The sequence below is a fragment of the Lasioglossum baleicum genome, chromosome 7, assembly GCF_051020765.1.
Source record: "Lasioglossum baleicum chromosome 7, iyLasBale1, whole genome shotgun sequence".
Taxonomy (NCBI): Eukaryota; Metazoa; Arthropoda; class Insecta; order Hymenoptera; family Halictidae; genus Lasioglossum; species Lasioglossum baleicum.
Window position 1 is genome coordinate 9,572,289 of NC_134935.1, and position 20,610 is coordinate 9,592,898.

General features: G+C 39.8%; 1 protein-coding gene across 1 annotated transcript in view; it reads left to right on the top strand.

The window, feature by feature from the left end:
- Positions 1–20,610, top strand: part of LOC143210176 (zwei Ig domain protein zig-8) — a 113,087-nt gene that overhangs the window by 31,856 nt on the left and 60,621 nt on the right. Inside the window, exon 2 of the mRNA XM_076426764.1 lies at positions 10,829–11,040. The gene's annotated coding sequence lies outside the window, so the exon portion shown is untranslated. The remainder of the gene's footprint in view (positions 1–10,828; positions 11,041–20,610) is intronic.

Here is a 20,610-nt window from a genome sequence, read left to right on the forward strand (position 1 = left end):
AGTTAAATATTTTATATCTCCAAAAATATAATAAAATGTGACGTATATATTTTGAGCTTTCTTGGTCTCTCCGAGTTTGCAAACTGATACATAAGACATCGAAAGATGCTCTACCAGGGCACGACGAAAATAAGCTCAAACCAAACCCAGACCTAACTCAAACCGAACGAAAGATCCCGAAAGCTATTTTTATAAATATCTCGAGAACAAAGTCCGAGCGACAGTAACACGTACACGAAAAAGTTGCTTAAAATTATGAATCCTGCAACACATTTGAATTTCACCAAAATCAGTAAGGTGTACCCATTTTTGTATAATCACCCAGGGTTTTTCTTAGGTCAAAGTTTTACTGTGTATGTACATAGTTTGCAGGTTTATTGTCTGACTGTAGCCAATTCTTGTGGCCGCCGATCAACGCGTTGAAGGGAAACAGAGAGCCGTGAAGGCTGGCCAGATAACTCACGCCTTCCCGCATTTCTTTCGTGCACTCCGAAACGAGCAAATAATGCGGCGTTTCCGAAATCTCCGACGGGAACAATGCGGCCCGCATCGCCAGCGTTCAGAATAAACTTTATCATTCTCTCCTGACCCGGTTTGTCGAGCGATTCCCCGGTAGGCTAGGTGCATCTGCGGTTCTGACTCGCTCGCGGAGGAACAAAGCTCGCTAAGTACGTACTCTATCAAAGCTGCAGCGGCAACGGACACCATTGAAACTGAATTTCTCCACCGAAACATGGTATTCTGTCTCTGGATGTACTCGGCCCGAAACCCGCCACGCAATTATAATTCCGCCGTTTGCGTTTACTAATCTGCCCCACTCGAGCACGTGGTTCGTCGAACGTTAACAGTTACACGAACGGTCTCGCCACGCTAGCTATACCATTTTTTATTTTTTTGCCAGATGTTTCTCATGCCGCCACATAAAATTGTATCGTTGGATAAGAAAATAATTCCTGCAAGAGATGAAGTTAATCGGATAAGAGGAAGACGCGGCACATTGTAACTAAACGTTCTTCTTGTGCAAAAATATTTATGATAATTAGACTGCGGATCTTTATACAAAATAAAAATTTCTTACCTGAATTGCAACAAACTGGAGTGAAAATAGAAATTTATTTTCTTCCCTATCATGTTTAGTAGGTTGAAAATAATATAATGGTATGTTTAAATTTTCCTAATATTTTTGCTATTTTAAATTACACGTCCTCATTTCTATAATAGTATAATTTAATAATAGTGCCACAATGTAATTTTTTAAATATAACAATTATCTAAGGCTCCTACCTCTTAACTTGACCTTAGCTATACCTGATGACATTTTTTCACGCCCTCTAAAATTGTGTCATTGGGTAAGAAAATAATTCTTGCAAAAGATGATAAGAGGAAGACGTGGCACAGTCATGTTAAAGCTGCAATAAATATGAAATTTTATATGAAACAGGGTTCTCCTGTTCCTTAGATCGTGTAGTTCTACTACTCTTTCACGAAATGCCACCGAATTCGATTCCAATGGTCCACTCGCCGTCGTTCTTTCGTTTAGGATCGTTAATTGTGGTCCCGTCGTCTCTTAATTCCAAATCCCGATACATTCGATGCTCAGCCATTGAGCGTTTTTGTCGTCGCGGATAAGTTCCACGGGTCGACGGGCAGGTCGGATCGAAAGCTCCTGCCGCGTTTTTGCCGCGCGTTTTCCGGCCGCGTCTTCCTATTAATCAGTGTGCGCAGCGTACAAGCTCCGCGAAAGTTTCGCCAGCTAAGCTATCGGCGAACGGTAAATCAAAAGAATCGACGAGTTTCCGCCATGGTCCGAGATGGATAGGGAACGGTTGCAAAGCAAAGACACCTAAGTTTCGTTAACATCCTGCCGTTGACGTCGTAAATTGCGGTTGCCGCACGGCCGGATATTGAACACGTGCAAATCAAACCGCGAGAAATTGTTACCATAACTCACTGGAAAGCGATTTTACCAGCGCCGATTGTCAACGCAGCGAAAGACGAATTAACTAATTATTACGTTACCGTTGTCGATGCCGGTCTTGCAATGATAACAATCGTTTTCGTGATGATTATCGAACGACTCGAAAATGTTCCAGTTCTTCATTTTGTTGGGAAAAAGTTCCTTGTTGAATAGAAAGACGTAGTACACACCTGCGAAGAAGTATTCGATCAAACAAATACAGCATCGATCATTGTAACTAGACAGCGGATTTTGATGCAAGGCAAACATTTCTCTGCTTCAATCGCGAACTAGTAGGGCCATATAAACATGTACTTCTTCCTTTAATAACTTGAATTAGTTGGTTAAATTCTTTTAATCTTTTTACTGTTTTATGTCTTATAAGTATAACGTCTGATTATTAGACTGCAGATCTTTATGCAAAATAAAATTGGTTGAAACATGAATTGTACACAGTCTATATTAACTCCTTGTTGTATTTTAACGAGTCAGACTCGTCGAAGATGTTAACAAAGTCTAACAAATATGAATGTTATGTGTTTCTTTTTAGATGATGTAAGCATTAAAATAAATGTAGCCATTCAAAAAATATACATTTTCTTGTCCTTCCACGACACTTTTGGGGATAAAGACGTTTTAATCACTGTAAGTTAAAGAAAATGGCACAGCAAGGGATTAATGTAATGCATAAATAAGGCATCGTTCTAGGTTAAAAGAATTGTAGCTTATCATAGAAGATTGTGATTCTCTTATATCTGTTAGAAAGAACTGCTTCGACCATTTTCCACGATTTTCCTTTGTACAGTGATCACACAGTTTGATATTCCCGAGTCCGGACTTCTAACTTCTTTGCAAACCAGTGAGCTATGCAGTTGAAACACGATTGAGGGGTGAGAAGAAAATTTTCGTTTTGCGCGCCTGGCACTCGAATGCCCGTCCCGTCGGAGCACGTTTTAGGCGACGCGTCATTTTCTTCGTATACATAACTGTGATAGTATTGCGTTACCCTGCGCGAGGGATCAAAGCGAGGGGAAAAAGGAATAGGATATGAAGCCCACTTCTCGTTACGTCCCACCTTCCTCGTGACCTCACGTATTCTGTTTGTGAATCGAGGAAAATTCGGTAAAACATCGAGCCGCATCCTGTCGTCAAATTTTAACGCTTCTTTGCCTATTTCAGGATCGTCGGCTAACGGAATATCTGTCTGAACTCGGTTAGGCTCGTCGATTTCAGCAACAAACTGAGCCCTGACGTTCCATTTAACGGTTCGTCAACGATGCTTCAATTACTCTTTCTAGTATTCTTTTAATCACTGAACATTTCATTTTTCATTGTTAACTGCTTCTCGGACGATGACGTACAATTATTTGTCAATTAATGGTTTAAACCGGATAGATAATTTAGCAAAGACAATATTGTTACATGTAATTTAGGTATTACGTAGTTTAGAATTCTTAAAGAACATTGTTTACGAAAATGATAAATTATTGTCATGCCTAAGATATTTATTCATAGATTTATTCAGTAATAGAACAGAAAATATGTTAATTTTCATGAATTTTCAACCCGATGTATGATCCATATTCGTTTGATTGTAAAATGTAATAAACAGACTGCGGATCTTTATGCAAAATAAAAATTGTCTACCTGAATTGCATCAAACTGGAGTGAAATAGAAAATAATTTTCTTTCTTTATATGTTCGATAGGTTAAAAATAATGCAATAGTATCTATAAATCCTCCTAACGTTTTTACTATTTTATATTAATTTTTATCATAAATGCATAAAATCCGCTGTCTAGTAACAAACGATTGAAAGTAACTACATATTCGAACCATGCCATCGAGAAATAGCCTACAATAGCAGAACGAATTTCAGAATCACGGTAAATTGCAAAATCTCGCGCTGGATATAGAAGCTCGTTCAGATTTTTCGCGAGTTTCCCGGAACACGTTGAACACTTCTCGCATGAAACCCGTATTCAGCGTTTCCGGTTCCCCCCTCCCGGAACCACCTTAAATCCCGAAAGTCATACTATTTCGAGTGCCGGAGACTGTTGAAAAGTTAATACCGCTCCATTTGCTATAACGTTAACGGCGGAACGGACGCACCAGAAGCGACGGGAACAAAGAAGAAGAAAAAAACGCAGAAAATAAGAGAGAAAGAAAAAATGGCGGTTATACCGCTGCTATTTCTTTCGCGTACGCGCGCCCGGTGAATTGCTTCGTCGGAGAAATAGGACGAGCCGCGCTTTCGCATCCACGTTCATCTGTTAATTCCGACTGCTATCCGGTTTATTGAATTACGTTAACGAACGATCGCCGCACGTCGATCGAACAGAGTGGACAGTACTGACGACTAAAATTTTTGCACCTGAGGTTCGCGCAATTTTCCGAGCACTTGAACGGAAGATATATGTAGTGTACGCGCAGAAGTGTCGTAAAAGTCGCATGAGCCGCGAACTTCCGGTTCGTTCTCTCGCCGGATGGACCCTAACGCGGCCCATAGTCGTCCCGAACGAAAAATTTGGTGGCGTACGGTGGGTATAACATTTAGAATTATAAGGAATATCAATACGAAATTTCCAGTGAAAAATATTCAAAAATAATTGTTAGAAAATACAAAAAATTGATGACTTTATGCTTATTTTATGGTTAAAATAGAAATTGCCTTCTTAAACCAATCGATAAGTAAACAATGCTTTGACACTGCCAATTCTAGGTATCAAATCGAACTGAAAACATTTATACAACTTAACAAAAGTACAATGAAAGTCGAGAAAACGTTTCAAATTGTTGCATGATCCCATTTTTTAAAAGAAATGGCCTACTTAAGCCAACCACTGGAGAAACAATACTTTGATACTGCCTCTTTAGAGCCAGCCTTAAATACTTCGGAGCATTCCACCCGTTTCCAAGAACCTCCAAAGGACTCGTCGACGAGTTTGCTGTGCGAAGTATTTGTTGTCACTCGAGGCATGTCCAAATAAAATTACCAAAGTTCTTTTGTCGATGGTAGCGACGAAAGAAGTGGCGCGTTCAAAGCGTCGCGTTTGAAATGGGACTTTGATAAAAGAATAATCACGTCGTCGTGCCGTGCACGCCAAGGCGCGGTTCTTAAATTATAATTACGTGCTGGAGTCTTACTTCCTCCTTGGTTTCTATTTTATTTTTCGGAGTCTCGCAAAGGAAGTAGCACGCAGTTTTGTTTTTGTAACCATTCGCCGTTTCCCTGGGAGCCGTGAGGCAGGTTCTCATGAGCAGGATAGCCGGCGGGTTGTTGTATTTGTTTCTGAAAATTGCGGAACGGGCTCGGTTCAACCTGCACAAGCGACGTCGTGTTACGAGTAACGTAACAACGCGGTCGGATAATTTGTATTTATGTCAAAAGACACGGACGTCGTTATCGGGCCGTGCAGTTGGAAGCTGCGGTCAGGAAACTCGGGTACCGCGGCCAATCGGCAACCCGTTGCGGAATCCACTGTCGGATCCAACGGGAGAAGTAGTCCAATTACTGGCCGAGAGAATTCATCTGAAAATGATGCAACAGGAACTACGCTAACAAATTCGGAGTGTACGAAATTTCGGGATTGATGATGGAGCGATCCGAAATAGTCGTCCCTACGTAATTCTCTCGGAAGGTTCGCTCGCCAAGTATATCGAGAGCTGCACCAATTAATTCGTCTTTCTCCGAAATTATAAAATGATCTGCAGCATTTTCACCTGTTTATTATCCAGAGATTTCGCAATTCACCTTTTGTTTTCAAAAAATTCGAAATTACGTTTCATTTTTAAAAAACGCTAGGATAATATTATAATTCACCCACTTTCGTTCTACCCGTTAAATCAATCAATTATTACAACATAGACATAAAGGAACGTGTAAGGGTTAAGGGGAGCTAAAGAAATAATTATTGTCTGGATTTTTTTCTAACAAAATAAATAACACTTGGTAGATTAGCTAAGATAGCGAGGTTCTACTGCAATCATTATTTTCAAGTGTTCATTTCGGATCAATGAGTATACCAGTATATTCAACGGTGGGTTGAACAGGCAAAATTTCAGCACGGTATTGTTACGAAAAGAAATCGTCGCAACTAGATACACTGAATCGATTCGACACAGTGAAGTAGAGCCTTTCTTGGGATGTAAGTACAGGTCGTGGAGACATTCCATAGATTCATCGATGAAACCTTAGAGAATAATCATAGCGTAACCACTAGGAGGCAACCGATGCGAGGAGTCTTGGAACTGGGACAGAGTCTATAGCCTGTACACTGTACACCTTTATCTGTTCCCGCTCGAAGGCTTCGAACTTCATGTTCACTGAACGTTTTTATCGAAGCGCGGATTATGGTGCAAATATTTCTACGGAAAATTGAAATACTTCTTGAACCCCCTGCACACGCATAACAGGAGGGTGAAGACCCACTGCTGAGGAGTTATGGAACAAAAATTTCTTATGTATTTATTGTCACATTTTACAAAGCTAAGGTATGTGTCTTAGGTATTCAAGAGCAATTTACTATAAAGGTGAAGATCCACTGGTGAGATGATATGAAATAAAAATTTCTTATGCATTTATGAAAAAAATCTAGTAGGTGCAATGTTGCGTTATTGTTTACGTTTCACAAACCCGTCCAATTTCGTTTCTTAGGTATTTAAGAGCAGTTTACTCCGGAAATCAAGTTTAGATCTAATTGGACTATAATATTCCCGAATCGGACATGTAGTCATGCGCAAAGGGCTGGCGTAATGAGCAATGATCATACCATATGGCAATTTGCCTAAGTACAAGGTTTAATCGACCGCGTCGCCATTACAGCGAACGTCGTCGTCGTCGTCGGACGGTACAGCGCACCAATTAGTTAAATACAGAGAGTCACTGAAGGAATACGGATCAAAAGGACTACCTCCCGGCTGTCTCGAGTAATCCATGATTTGATTTCATCTGCGAGTATCAAGATTTCGCGAAACATCGCACGTGGTTCAGGATCCAGCTCCCATCCCATGGCTTACATCGTGACAAATGGCAGGGTTCTGCGATAACGCCGCCCTAGGTCCTCGATCCGTATCTCTCGGTCGATCAATCGATTTCAATTCGAATCCTAGCTACGTGAGCCGCGCCGCGACGTTGCCCGACGCAATCGGAATACGAATCGTCCTGCATTTACTCCCGAATATCGAAGAATCCAATATATCCAGTTAAACATTCGTTTACTCTTCCCTGGAACTAATTAACTCTGTCTCCGTAACTGTGTACGAAAATAAAATTGCACGGTAGCCTTAATTAAATATTTTAATGGTTTCGGTCGTGTAGACTAGAATATGAAGTTGATGTTGCTCGAGTTAACTGTAAATATTTCTAAACATGATTTTGAAAATATTTCTTGTGGTTTCGTTAGTCACATACATATAAACATGATTTTGAAGTTATTTCTTGTCATGTTGCTCCAGTTATCTATAAATATTTTTAAACAAGATTTTAAAGATATTTCTTCTTGTGTTGCTCGAGTTAGCTACAAATATTTTTACACATGATTTAGAAAATATTTCTTGTGGATTCGTTAGTCACATACATATAAACATGATTTTGAAGTTAATTCTTGTCATGTTGCTCCAGTTATCTATAAATATTTTTAAACAAGATTTTAAAGATATTTCTTCTGGCGTTGCTCGAGTTACCTATAAATATTTTTACACATGATTTGGAAAATATTTCTTGTGGCTTCATTAGTCTTTCTGTTACATTCGTTCAATTTAATCGCTAGGTGTTGAGTAATCGAATAACGACTTCAGTGATCGAATAACAGATTTTGTCGTTTATATTCAACGATCAAAGTGTTAACGCAGCATCAAAATCCGTTCCTGGCCAACGCCCGGGAGGTAGCCAGCCTCGAGTGGGACCGGCAGCGCTAATTTGCGATTAATTTGCCACGGTTAATCCGCCAATTAATTTCACGTAGCGAACCGATATACCGTGGGGAGAGGCGATGATTCGGGTTTGTTAAAACAGAGGTGCCGTTACACCTATAAGAAGCCCATCGAACAGCCAAAACCCTTCGATCCTCCAATTATTAGACCGTAACTTGCCGTAACTAAAGCGGCTTGCACAGCATAATTCAGAGGATCCATGACTCCCGCGGGTGAAGTTTCCGTGTCTTGCCGTGATCCGAGCAACACCTACCACCTACTGGAATTTCGCTGAAGCTACGTATATGTAGATATCGCTTTAACTTTGTATGGTGCTCTCCCCGCGGCCATCGCACACGCCAAAGTATTACGATATTATCGCGACGCGATCCTCTTTCCTGACTGATGGGTCCCGCTGTCTCGTAAAACCTCGTCCCTTCCTCCGTTAGATCTCAATATCTGGCCGGTCATATTTCCCCAGCCCGGGGAGATTTATTTCTGACTTGCTAGCCTACGATTCCCCGCTTCCATTCGTGACGAGTTTCTTTCTCCTGACTCGGGACTCATCTTCTTCTCCGAGCCGACAGGCGGAAAGAAATTGGTTAAATCGTGCGTGCGAATCACTCTTATGAAATTTCTGACGGTCAAACATATATGTAGACGGTTGTCGTTTTTGAGAATCTACAGTGCATCCAAAAAGTATTTGAACGCTACATTCAAACATTTTTTTTTCTGGAGTAATTTATTGCAGATTTGAAGATTGAATCTTCCTGTTCACAACGATCTTTTCAACTGTTCTGTAAAATAAAAATGTGGAACAAGTTTGTTCGCGTAAAAAATGTTGATGAAGTTTTAAGCATTCATTAGAAAGGGGAAGCCACAATCTTTAAATCTACGGTAATTCCTGTCGCAAGAAAAATTGTTCAATGTTTATATTGTTTGTTCAACGTGTCTCGTCTTGTAAAAATATCGAATAGATAAAAATGAACGTTGGATGGCAAGAGGAGAAGCTTCAAGCTTTAAAAAATGGGTCAATTATATACTATTTTTATACAAAATGCAAAAATTTGTATTTTCAGACCACTGAAAAAAAGGGACACGCTAATTATTAATGGTTGCTGTCGGTGCACCGTATCAAGAGAATATTCCAGGGGAAATAAATAGAGTAGGGATTTCATCAAGTCAAAGGACCATGATGGAAGAGCCGGCAAACAAAGTAGCTAAAAACAACGAACAGGATAAATGTAAAACGCTTAACGGAATACGAAACTAGGTATTACAGCTAATGTTTGAATGTTCTTGAAACGCGACAGAGAACAAAAAGCCGTAAAAAAATTTTCGCCATTACGTGGTCTGTTTGTGGAATTAACGAAACGTTTGGATAATATTTTCAAAGTGATACTGCTTTTACATGCCACCGTCAACAGTTGGAACTGAATTATTCTAGATCATATTCTAGAACATATAAATTATAAATTGAAAAATGTTCTCTTTCACTAAATTATTACTAGACTGCGGATCTTATGCATTTATGACAAAAATGGGTGGATGTAATTTTTTCTAATGTTATTTTCAATTTATTAAAATTGTTTAAGTTAGAAAGGAACTTTTACAGCGTTTCTGTGTCTTGTAATTGAAGAAGACAATTTTAATTTACATAAAAATCCGCAGTCTAATCATGACAATTTAAGTATCGAGAATTTTCCGCAAATCAGGCACATAGTATGCCAATACTTTTCGGAGTCAGTGTACAATAGGATGGGGAATTTTTATTTGGTTTTTCCCCTGCGACGTGCCAATGAATTCGATATTTTCCCCGGGGCGATTTTACGCGGCCCGGTCGCCGGGAAACGTTCAGCAAGAACGAATCACGGTATCGTTAACCCGGCATTGGTAAGGTGGGAAAATGTATCGTAATTGGCAAGGTGGGGTCTCACAGACCCACCGAAATAATATATTGTATTATAGAAATAAAAATCCCTTTTTTCATAAATTTAAGATTAGGTGTATTGCTTAAGAGGCTTGTAATTAATCAGAGTAAAAACTCAGATCCACGAAATTAAATTTTTATTATTCAAAAATACTTAACAATTGTCACGCGTTGTTACAATGTTACAATCAATCTAAAATCTCTGGGGTCTGTGAGACCCCACCTAACTAACGCCGGGTTAATTGCGTATCCCGGCGCACGCGCTCGCCAGTGAATACTTCGGACGATAAGGGAGTTACCGGTGTATGTATTCGAAAATATGCGAGCAAATTTCTAGTAATTAATGCCGGTTGATTTCCCGTACAGTTCGACGAACGGTAATGTATTAGGGGTTCAACAAAAATGAGAGCCGACGTTATCATTCTCACGGCTTACTATCGTTCGAGGTATTGCGGGTTGCGAGTTCGCCGTGTAATTAACTGATCCACGCAGCGATAAGCGAACCGCTGACCGCTTTGCGCTCTTGGAAATTTATAACGTGGTCCTTTTTTTCTCACCGCACTCGCTCACTAGGATTTTCATAATCTTTCGTTCGCGCGGCGAAGAAAATCGCAGTCGGCGATGACGGCCAGCGTTGAATGCTTTTCTAATTATTATACAGACCACTCTCTTCAAAACGATAACCTTTTAAATACCGCACGACTTAGATTTTTTGAGAAGTTAGAATGTAAGTGGTAATTATGCAGATTAGCGATTCCTCGCCCATATCTTTCCTGATGAAATTATCAGCATGTGTATATAGCATAGATCTACAAAACGCGTATTCTAAATTTTCATTACGGCCCGAATGAAAAAGCTGTAAAAAGTGTCTTTCTTATTTCTTTGTGTAATTATTTTTTCAAATTTTTTTGCACGTCATTCAGTAAGCCAATGCTTCTAATTGCCTACAAAAGATCAGGTCGTTTGGTACATTAATAGTCTTTTTAAATGTCCAAACACTTTTAACACTGACTGTATGTTATTTTCAGATAAAATTGGGCTTACACTGATTGGCTTCTGAGCCCTGCACATGTTCAACATCGAAAGAGAAGTATTCCCTCTGTAACGTCGCGCAGCTCGAGGAATACCTATAGCGAGATGCCGAAAAGGAACTGGAACAATCCTCTTCGACCTAATTAGATAACTCGATGTGGCAACGGCGCTGCCTCGTAGACGAAGGAAGAACAGTGGTTTCGAGCAAGTAAGAGAATATACGTCGTGCCTTACCTAATTCTGTCACCCTTAATTACTTTTCTTAGTTTTGTTAACGAAGTGACGAATATTTACTGATTGCATGAAGGAGAAAATTACTTCAACCGTAACGTATTTTTCAACAGTCTGGAGCAAACATATTTGCTTTTAGATGTCATGAGAAATAAAAACTTTTTTCTTGGAATAAAGGATCTGCATTTCTTAAAAAGTAATTAGGTTTGGAACTGTGAGGATTAGTACCTTCTTTTTAACTAAGTCACTTTTAATATTTAGAAGTGTTTTCAAGACATAAAAGTGGAGTTAACTATCCATGGCCTGATTTAATTCTTTACACTGAAAAACTTCTATAGAAATTGCGGAGCTTACAAACTGCTTTTTAAGCAATTTTCAACCAGAAGACTTTCCCTGTGAAAACGTCGAGGTCACCCAATTTGGAAACACGAACATCAAAGGTTCCAACAGAAATTTCCTCTAGGGGATGGAAAGAAATATGTACTATTGAATGCGTTGATAACGGGGTTAAAAATAGAACGCTAACAAGAGTGCAAAATCGCGGTGTCGACAAGAAAATATTGTAACTAAATTCCACCACTTTTAATTCCGAATTTTACAAACCACTTCGTTTGGATAATCACGTAAAATGTCATAGCAGGTTTTAAAGTTTCGAAAACCAGTTTTCCATGCTAAAAGTACTACCTAAAAACTATAATCAAGGCTTTAATTAGAACCATTAATGCTATTCCATTATTCTCTTCTATGTGGCAGTACATACATACACATATGTATGAAATGCAAGAAAAATTTATTTCTTGCATTTAGACTATTTATTTAATTAATCTATTTAATTAATTATTTCCATTTTTAACTGAAAGATGGTGTAAATTATAATTTCTTTATATTCATTTACTATAGTATAAAGTATATTATTTTGTTCTATTTTTGTAATTCCATATACCGGGTGGTTTGTTATTTAGTTTATTTAGAAAATAAAATACTCACATCTTTTACTGTTTATTGATCAAAAAATAATCAAAACAACATTTTGTCGATATCAGTCTGGATCGAGTAGTGTCATCATATAATCTAGTAGATGATCGACAAAATCGACTTTATGAGTATCAATTAATTATTTTAATATTTAAAGTATCGTATCCGATCAAGCTCAAATTGTGCACAGATTATTTTTGTATTAATCGGAAGTATTCTGAGGGGTAACACGAAGAAAATTCGAAGGTCGAAAATAGAAGCCACCCCAGTGGGGAAATTAGAAAACCTAGTCCGAGTAAGTTTAATCGGTCGACAAGTTAGTTCTCGACCGCATTCAAATTTACAACTATCGGGGAAGCAAGAAATTCGACGGAATTCCCTCTTATCGTGTTCGAGCGGAGAAGATATAACTGGTGCGGGGGTTGAGGAAACGAACGGTAATAAGAATTCCGATTCCCACCCGTTTCATTTCGAGTCGGACGAGAAGAGATCCGTCTTGAAATTGTGGATGCTGGCAGATCGTTTTTTCGATAGCTCGGTGAAATGGTCTGACAAAAAGGGAGCCGGGTGAGTACGAGGAGGATGAGGAGGAGAAGGCGAGGGGGTGGGGGAAGCGAGTCTTGAAGGGAACGGATAAAGCTAGAGGATTTGACCGGAATCTCGAAGGTCCGGACCGGGGGCTCTATAATAGAGAAGAAAAAGAAAATGTCATTGAACGCGGGACGCTTAGAACTTAGGAGAGGAGTGTGTCGCGGATATATTCGTATCCCCTAAAAATCTCGGGCCTCGAGCTCTCTCGGAAAGGTCGCAATAACGTTGTCGATTTTATTCAGTGATTTTTATCGAACGGTCCGCGGGAGGAGGGTTGGGGCCGGGCGTCCTGTAAAGCAATTTCAGAACTCGATTAATCAAAGAGCAATTTTCGACGGGATTCGCGGGAACTATTAATCACGCCGGTATTACGTTTACCTTGGAATTTCGGGATTGTTCCGGTTCGAGCCTGATGGGAATCGACGTTACAGTCGAAATCCTTCCGCTCTATATTAGATCCAGTTTCCAAGCTTCTTCCTGCTCGCTAATTGAAAATAAAGAAAGCGATTGGAGCAGACGGTGAAAAAGGAATCTCACGTGCTCCACGAGCCTCGATTACGATAAGAATCTTCGCTCAGTCTTATCCAATTTTCTCTCTATCCGCTCTGCATACTCGTGTCGCCAGCCAGTCACGGGGCTTTCAGTAACCCGCAGACTTGAATAAATAAATCGGTTAAACCTCTTCGCTCAGCGGACCAAAAATGTTCAACCTTTCTGAACGGAATAGTATACAATTCGACGAAAAAAACGATGAAACTTTAAATTTTAGTGCGAGGAATGCAAAACCAATATGGGAGCGTTCTAACCTGTCAAACGGTCCCGAAATAAATTTTTAAACGAATTACATCTCCGCACACTGAAACTTGGATTTCTCGCACTAAAATTTAAAGTTTTAACATTTCTTCGTGAAATTTTGTATAATATTACATTCAGAAAAGTTGCAAGTATTTGGTCGCCTGAGTAAGAATTCAGCTAAATAATCTTCTGAAATTTATTGAAGAATTACGTCTAGTATAATTGCACATTTTAGTTGATAGAACGAGTTGTTCCACAGGAGACGTTTCGTGCACACAGGTGAGGCGCGCGTCTGAAGAGGAGAGTAATTTCTCAATTAAGTCTCGGATCAGCCAGTGTCCGCAAGAATGAAGCGTCAGTTTGATTGATATTCAGGAGAGCAGACGCATTAAATCTGGTCCCATTGTTAGCTAGAGGAACTTGTAGCTAGCCGGAACAGACGCAGACAGGTTCAGGTACGTTAAGGAACGTAGTGCGTGAATTCGTCGAGGAAGCGATGATTAATTACGGTATGTGGAGATGGGCATTGTACTAACTCGCGATCGCCGACAGCACTGTCCCCCGTTTTCGCGTATCAGCGGTGCAATAAAACACGTCGGCCCTTTCATTGTCGCTTGTACTACGCTCACGGTGTCCTCCTGTCCAGTCGGCCGGACGCGCACCGTCGCAGCTCCTCCATTCTGATTCGAGGCTGACCGGTCGATTAGCTAGGCACACAGGCTTTGCCAAGGCGATAAAGTCAGCCCGGTAGCATGATTTATTCCTTGATGGAGAACAGAGGCAGCCGGAGGTATTGAACTCGCCCAGGATCATTGAATTACCAGGAATTATTGGAAAGCGGAATGGGGACTGTCTTCGTTGATCATGCGGCACGGGAAGTTGGATCAACTTTGATAGACTGGCTTCGATCTTGGACACATTCCGTATGCTTCGTATGTAAAGCATATAGATTTTGAAAACGAAAGTTCAAAAATGAACACGTATTCGAAATGTATTTTCTAATTTCAACTATTTTTCTTTACCATTTTGAGCAGACTTGAGCAACTGAAATTTACGTCAATGTGAAGTTCAATATGCCCCCAATTACTAGATACATCAAAAATCGGGGAGGAACTTTTTGCAACTTATTTTGAAACTCAAATAAAAACATTATTCTGCAGCTTATAATTCCCTATAATGCTGAACAAATTGGAAAATTCGGTAAAATTTACGAACGATATTAAAATCTACGTTTCTTTACTAGTATTTAACAATACCACAACTTATGAATCTTAGACTCCACTTTATTGTCGTTTGTCCACTGCTCATGAGTAGACTAGAGAATGCTAGAGTAAAAATTCGACAGAATTTAGTACGATTTTTATTCACTTTATATTTTCTTAAACTAAAATAAACATGTGCAGTCTCCTCACGAGCGTATATTGATGTCGGGTCCGAGGGGCTAAACGAAGAAAAAGAAAGAAAGTGTCTTTTGTACACAAAACTCGATATACATCTGTTTCGCTTCTAGTAGTTTTTAGTCGAGTGTCCCGTGTCGTTGAGCGGTTCAACAACAAAATAGACAAAAGCTCGGGTCGATTAAACGCAGCTCGTGCAGCGGCGCGCCGGTTCTCGTGGATCGAAGAACACTCTGTATAATAAACTATTCTTCTCCCGATCCGACGAGTGCTCATAAGAGTTTTCCGTTTGCGTGGCTAGCAAGAGTCGGTCGGGCTGCGGCTTTTGGCGGTCGCGAGCGCGTCGGTGTGTGTACGGAACGTTGCCGGATAGGAGGGAATGCGGCAAATTGCGGGTTAAATGAGCGCAACGCTCCTAAAAATAAGCTCGCGGGCCGCGTCGGTAATAATTCTCGCCGGAGAAGTTCAATCGACGGCCGGTGCACAACGTCAATTTCGACGTGCATTTGCAGGGCGCTCGAGCCGCGCGCGCGGTTTTGAAATGTAAATTTGCCGTGGGTAACAAGTGCGCGCGGCTCTGCGGCTCATAACGAGCCGGCGAGGAATTAGGCCGCTGCCGCCCGCTACGGAACCACCGCGCGCTCTAACCACGCGGTCAGAAAAACGCTCGCGATTCGTTACCGTTCCACCCCCCGCGAACTCTCCCAGTCGGGTTTTTTTTTACGCCGAGAAGGAATTAGCGGAGGCAGACGTAATTTTCCGTGCGGCCTGTTATTTCGCAACTACAGCGGAGGCCATTATACAGGGTGGGGCATTTGAAACAAGTCAGCCGAATAGCTCGCTTGCTTATCAAGATGAAAGAAAATACATCAGAACAAACGTAATTGGTATCGAAGGCATGGTGATATTTTTTATAGGAAGGTCAACTTGTTTCTTTAAATAAAACAGTATGGTTTTTTATTTACATTCTGATGGTGTGTTTCGAGACGAATACAATGACCTATTGTGAAGGTTATTCAAGGTCACTAGAGGTCAATAGAAGACAAAATTATTTTCCCACGTCATGTAGTAAATTGTTCTCTAACTTCCCAAAGAAAATCCAAGTCGTATGGTCCAATATGAAAAAAATTATCGCCTTTATTGTATGTGTTCTTTTTTTTTTAAATTGTTTATTTATAAAGGTCGCATTAACATCGAGGTCATTAGCGACCACTTTTGGTATACAGTTATAAGTACATTCTTTTGTTATCGCAATAATATTATACATAAGTGTAAATATAATTAAATTTTGTAGTACAGGTCTACATTTTTGAGAAAAGTAAGAACGCTTGTAATAATCTTTTGGTCGTTGAGGCATTCACTCAGATTGGGTGGAATTTATTGTATCTTGATATAAAGACTGTCGTCTGTTCGAGAATATTCCTGGACGCAGTAAGAAACCGCGGTCCAGCAGAGCACATTAATTAAATTCTTGTGTATCGGTTAGCAAGTTCGATATTTCTTCTTCGTTTGCTAATCGAAACGATCACGGAGCCTCTTCCGATCGACTATTAAACCCGCGCGCAAAACCGAACGCAGGGTGTCCCGGTAATTCCAGCGGCCGCTTAAAATTCAATCAAACTTTATGCATCGCGAACACGCTGTCGTCGTTATGTACTATCCGCCGAATTTCATTCCCGCATAGAATTACCGACTTAAATTTCGAATGCAGGAAAACCAGGTCATGCATCGACCACGTTTCGAACCTCCACTGTCCGTCGGAGTAAGTCCGTGACATACTCACACTCGCGATGCGATAGCTATCTCCGTAGGTCGGAGGGCCCCGGCTTTTCGATCGCGTGAGTTCCGAGATCGCGATCGTACCGATGCGGGCGAACGCGTTTAAGATCATGCGATGCCGAATGATCGTGAATCGATGCTCGAGTTACCAGATTTTCCAGCGTGAGACCACGGTCACGCGCTGCGAAGTGGTCTCATGTATATTTTAGATTTTATTCAGCGTTTCCAATGTGGTCGCACGAACGTTCACCTTCACAGCTTCCAGAAGGTCAGATACGGTGGATCCAAAAAATATTTGAACACTAAATTTTCAGTTAAACAAAACAATGCAATAATAAATTTGGACTAGTTAGTCTTGTTGAGTTCGCTATAGTAATTCCAACAGCTTTTTGCGAACATCCAAAAAACTAAGGCTACAACATGTATACGAAATAGTTGTTCAGAATGATAACCTTGACAACATATTTCAACATGATCGAAATCGGTGAAGAAGCCCCTTTTCTAAATAATTAACAAATGAACAAGTTTGGTTGCTGCTCATTGTTCTCTGCTTTAAATTATAACATAAGTCAAAAAGGTTTTCACGCGGCGACCACAGTTGTACACATGAAAGACCATTGTATAATAAAAGCTTTCACGAATATGATAACTAATATTCGTTTATAATATACGTCCTTTGTGGATTTATATTTTAAAGTACAGTACAAAAGTTAATTTTGCTACCGAGTAGTGCATTTCCTCTCGGTCCGTTTTCAAAAAATATTAATTAATTACATTGAGTTATCCTACAGATAATATATATAATAGATGAACTGTTTTAAACATAACTTGACCCTTAACGAAAGCTGTAATAAATTGAAAATATGTCATGTATGTATACAGTGGAACATATTGTATTTCTACTTGAAAAGTGAATTCCTTGATTGTGATAGTTTATCGTGTACATTTGAAAGCGTTGGTTTCATAGCTTTGTCAACTGCAGGATTGAACAATAGAGAATTTAATGAAAAAATATAAATTACACTTGACAATGTATTTGTCATTTGAATACTTTTTCAAATGCCGATCACCGATTCTAAGCAGTAGACAGCGGATCTTTATGCAAAATAAAAATAAAAGTTTTTCTTCTTTCTTGATTTTAGTTTTTTAAATTACACCTGCTCCTTTTTGTCGTAAATGCATAAAGTCCGTTGTCTTCTAATCAGCTGTCGCAAGGCAACTTAAAAAATAGTGTTAGCATAGTTATGAGGGTTGGTTCGCAGCATTCGTTGCACAATTCCAGTGGTCGTGTAATGGTCGAGTGAACGGCGCGGGCGGTGCATTAAATTGCGCGCGAGTGCGGCCTCGAGCATCCGCGGTTTCTTCGGGATACACGGAAGCTGGTGGCCGACGCGGCAGTAAGAATTTTACAGTCTCATAAAGCAGAAATCCGTCGCGCGATGAATTTCATTAGTCCAGCAGCTGCGCGTTACTCGTGTTCCCACCCGTGAATTACACCACTGCACACCGCACCGCAAGAGCTCGTTCTTTATAAATCGAATCCATTTAAATCGCAACGCCACCGGTGCTTCTTTAAATCTCATTTATTGGCGAACCGGTGGACCGCGGCTCTTCAGCCAGGATATAACGTTTAATGTTATTCCAGAAATTTACTTATTTCGCGAATCACGATCGCCTCAAAGCAGACGCCGCGCCGCGTTGAGGCCAGGCCGGGATTTAACTTGGCGAAACTGTTTAAAGCGCGGTTCCTCGCGCGCTACGTTTGGATTTCGGCTTCCACAGAGTTCGCTCCGGATACGATGAAAATTCAATTACTTCCTTTAGGAGGACCTGTTCCTTCAGGCCTTCCGGAGAACGTTTCTCTTCCGAACGTCTCGAATCAGACGCGGAAACGGAAAGCGAAAGAAGCACGCGCTCGCTGCGCCCGATCGTTCGGAGCGTGCAGTGGATTTCAGAGTTAGAAGTTATTTGTTTGCAACTCTTATTTGCATAAGAACCTTTACCATCGTCCGTTTGACTCGCGAATACACATAACCGTTTCTCGACGTACAGAAACGTACAGCAAATTAAGCTTTATTAACTCCGTACGCCATTTTCTCGTGCCCGAAACGGATTTTCTTGTATATCGGAACGGTACTGTGCATTTTCAGAAACTACAATAATTATAGAACAATTTAGATAAGTTTAAGAGGTAATGGAAGAAAGTTGCCGAATATTGGGAGGTTTTTCTAATTGACCAGAGATTTACAGAAATATAAGAAAATTTTGAAACTTCGCATTTATTACTTCTGAACTATGTATTAAATGGTATTGTGATGTATTACCAATGAATCTAGACATTATTTTTTATGATTTGTTAAATATTGTCCTTCTTTGAAAATTTCTGACGTCATTTTAAACAAATTGGTTCCTGTTTTTCGCGAATAAGAAAAAGTTACTTCAAATCACCCCAGCAATCACCCCTTTCAAAGAAATACAACATTTTTGGGACACCCTGTGTAATAAAACACCAAATAAAAATAGCAAAGCGGATTTTGATGAATGTTCGAACAAATAATTTTTATTAAATGTTTGCTCGAACTTTAAAAATCAGTATAAACTATAATAGTTTCGCGAACCGAATTTTTCGAAACTGAACGTAGGAAGTAACTTGTTTATTAATCTGATATTTGGTAGAAACTTTTTTCTGGCTCGTTAGTTTTACAGTTTTATCGCATTATCCTGTTCCACTCGTTTAATACGTTCAGCTAACAATTTAAAAAATGCACACACTGCTAACAACGTTGCTCTCCTCTCTTCCTCTGTTTGCTCATGTAACTAAAGCTTCAGAATGTTACTGCACGATGAATCGTCAACCAAATTAACTATCTAATTATAGCGACGCGCTGCTTCGAAGGATTAGTTGGTCGGATCGGATCTTTCCTTTAGCGGTTGTTAGCTGATTTAACGAAGAAAGCTTTGAGATCGTGTTCCTGAGATATATTGCCTCTGTTTCTTCTATTTTCGGTTTTGGACGCGCTGGAAGAAGCTTGGCGAGATAACAACGATGAAGTGTGCAACGTAATCAAGCTAGTTAGCTCCGGATTTTGAAACGGGAGAGCTCGTGCCAATCGACGCCTTCCGACGGTCTTTTTAAATTAACGAGACGTGCTTTACGGTAACCTCATACGATACGTTACCTCAGCACCGTTCGAACCATATTTTACTTTATATTATTAATAACGAAATTTAAATGTCCATAACGTTGCCAAGGATTATTACAATATTTAAATATACCCAGGAAGATGTGTTTATTAAATTATGAAATATTGGCTGACACGTACCCGTAAGACGCATTTATTAAATTTTTATAGTAAAATCGATGCCATTGAATATCGATTTATCAATACTAAAATTAACTGGATTATCGCGTAAGGTAAATGAATTCATTATCATGTAGGTAATTGTTATTAATAACTCTGACTGCTTTTATGAATGATATAATCAGACTTGGGCAAAAATTTTATTTTTATATTTATTATATATATTTATTTATTATATATATTAATAAAAATTCGAATAAAGTAGCTTTTTTCCCAGTGGGTTCTAAACCCATTTTATTCGAAATTTGTATTCAAATAAAATTTCTGCCCAACTCTGGATATTATTGGAACTTGTATGAAACACAAAAATGATGGATTAAGCGTATAGGAAATAATAGAGATTGTTGTCTTTATGAAAAAAAGTTCACATAATTATACAGTCCGCATAAATAAACATGCATGATTGAAATGATGAGTACAGGCAACCTGCTTGGTTAGTAGCCACTCCTCGCAAAAGAGCGTCACAGCCACGAAAGCGTTTGCTTATCGAACGACCACCGAAATTCGAAGCCGTACGCCACTCTCGTCGAGTTTCTTCGCAAAGAATTTTCCTCGTTTTCTTTTTCCTACCTTCTCACCTTTCCTTCTTTCTTTTTCTCTCCAGGCCGCTTGACACTGTGTCCCGGTTAGAGTTCAGATGAAAAACTG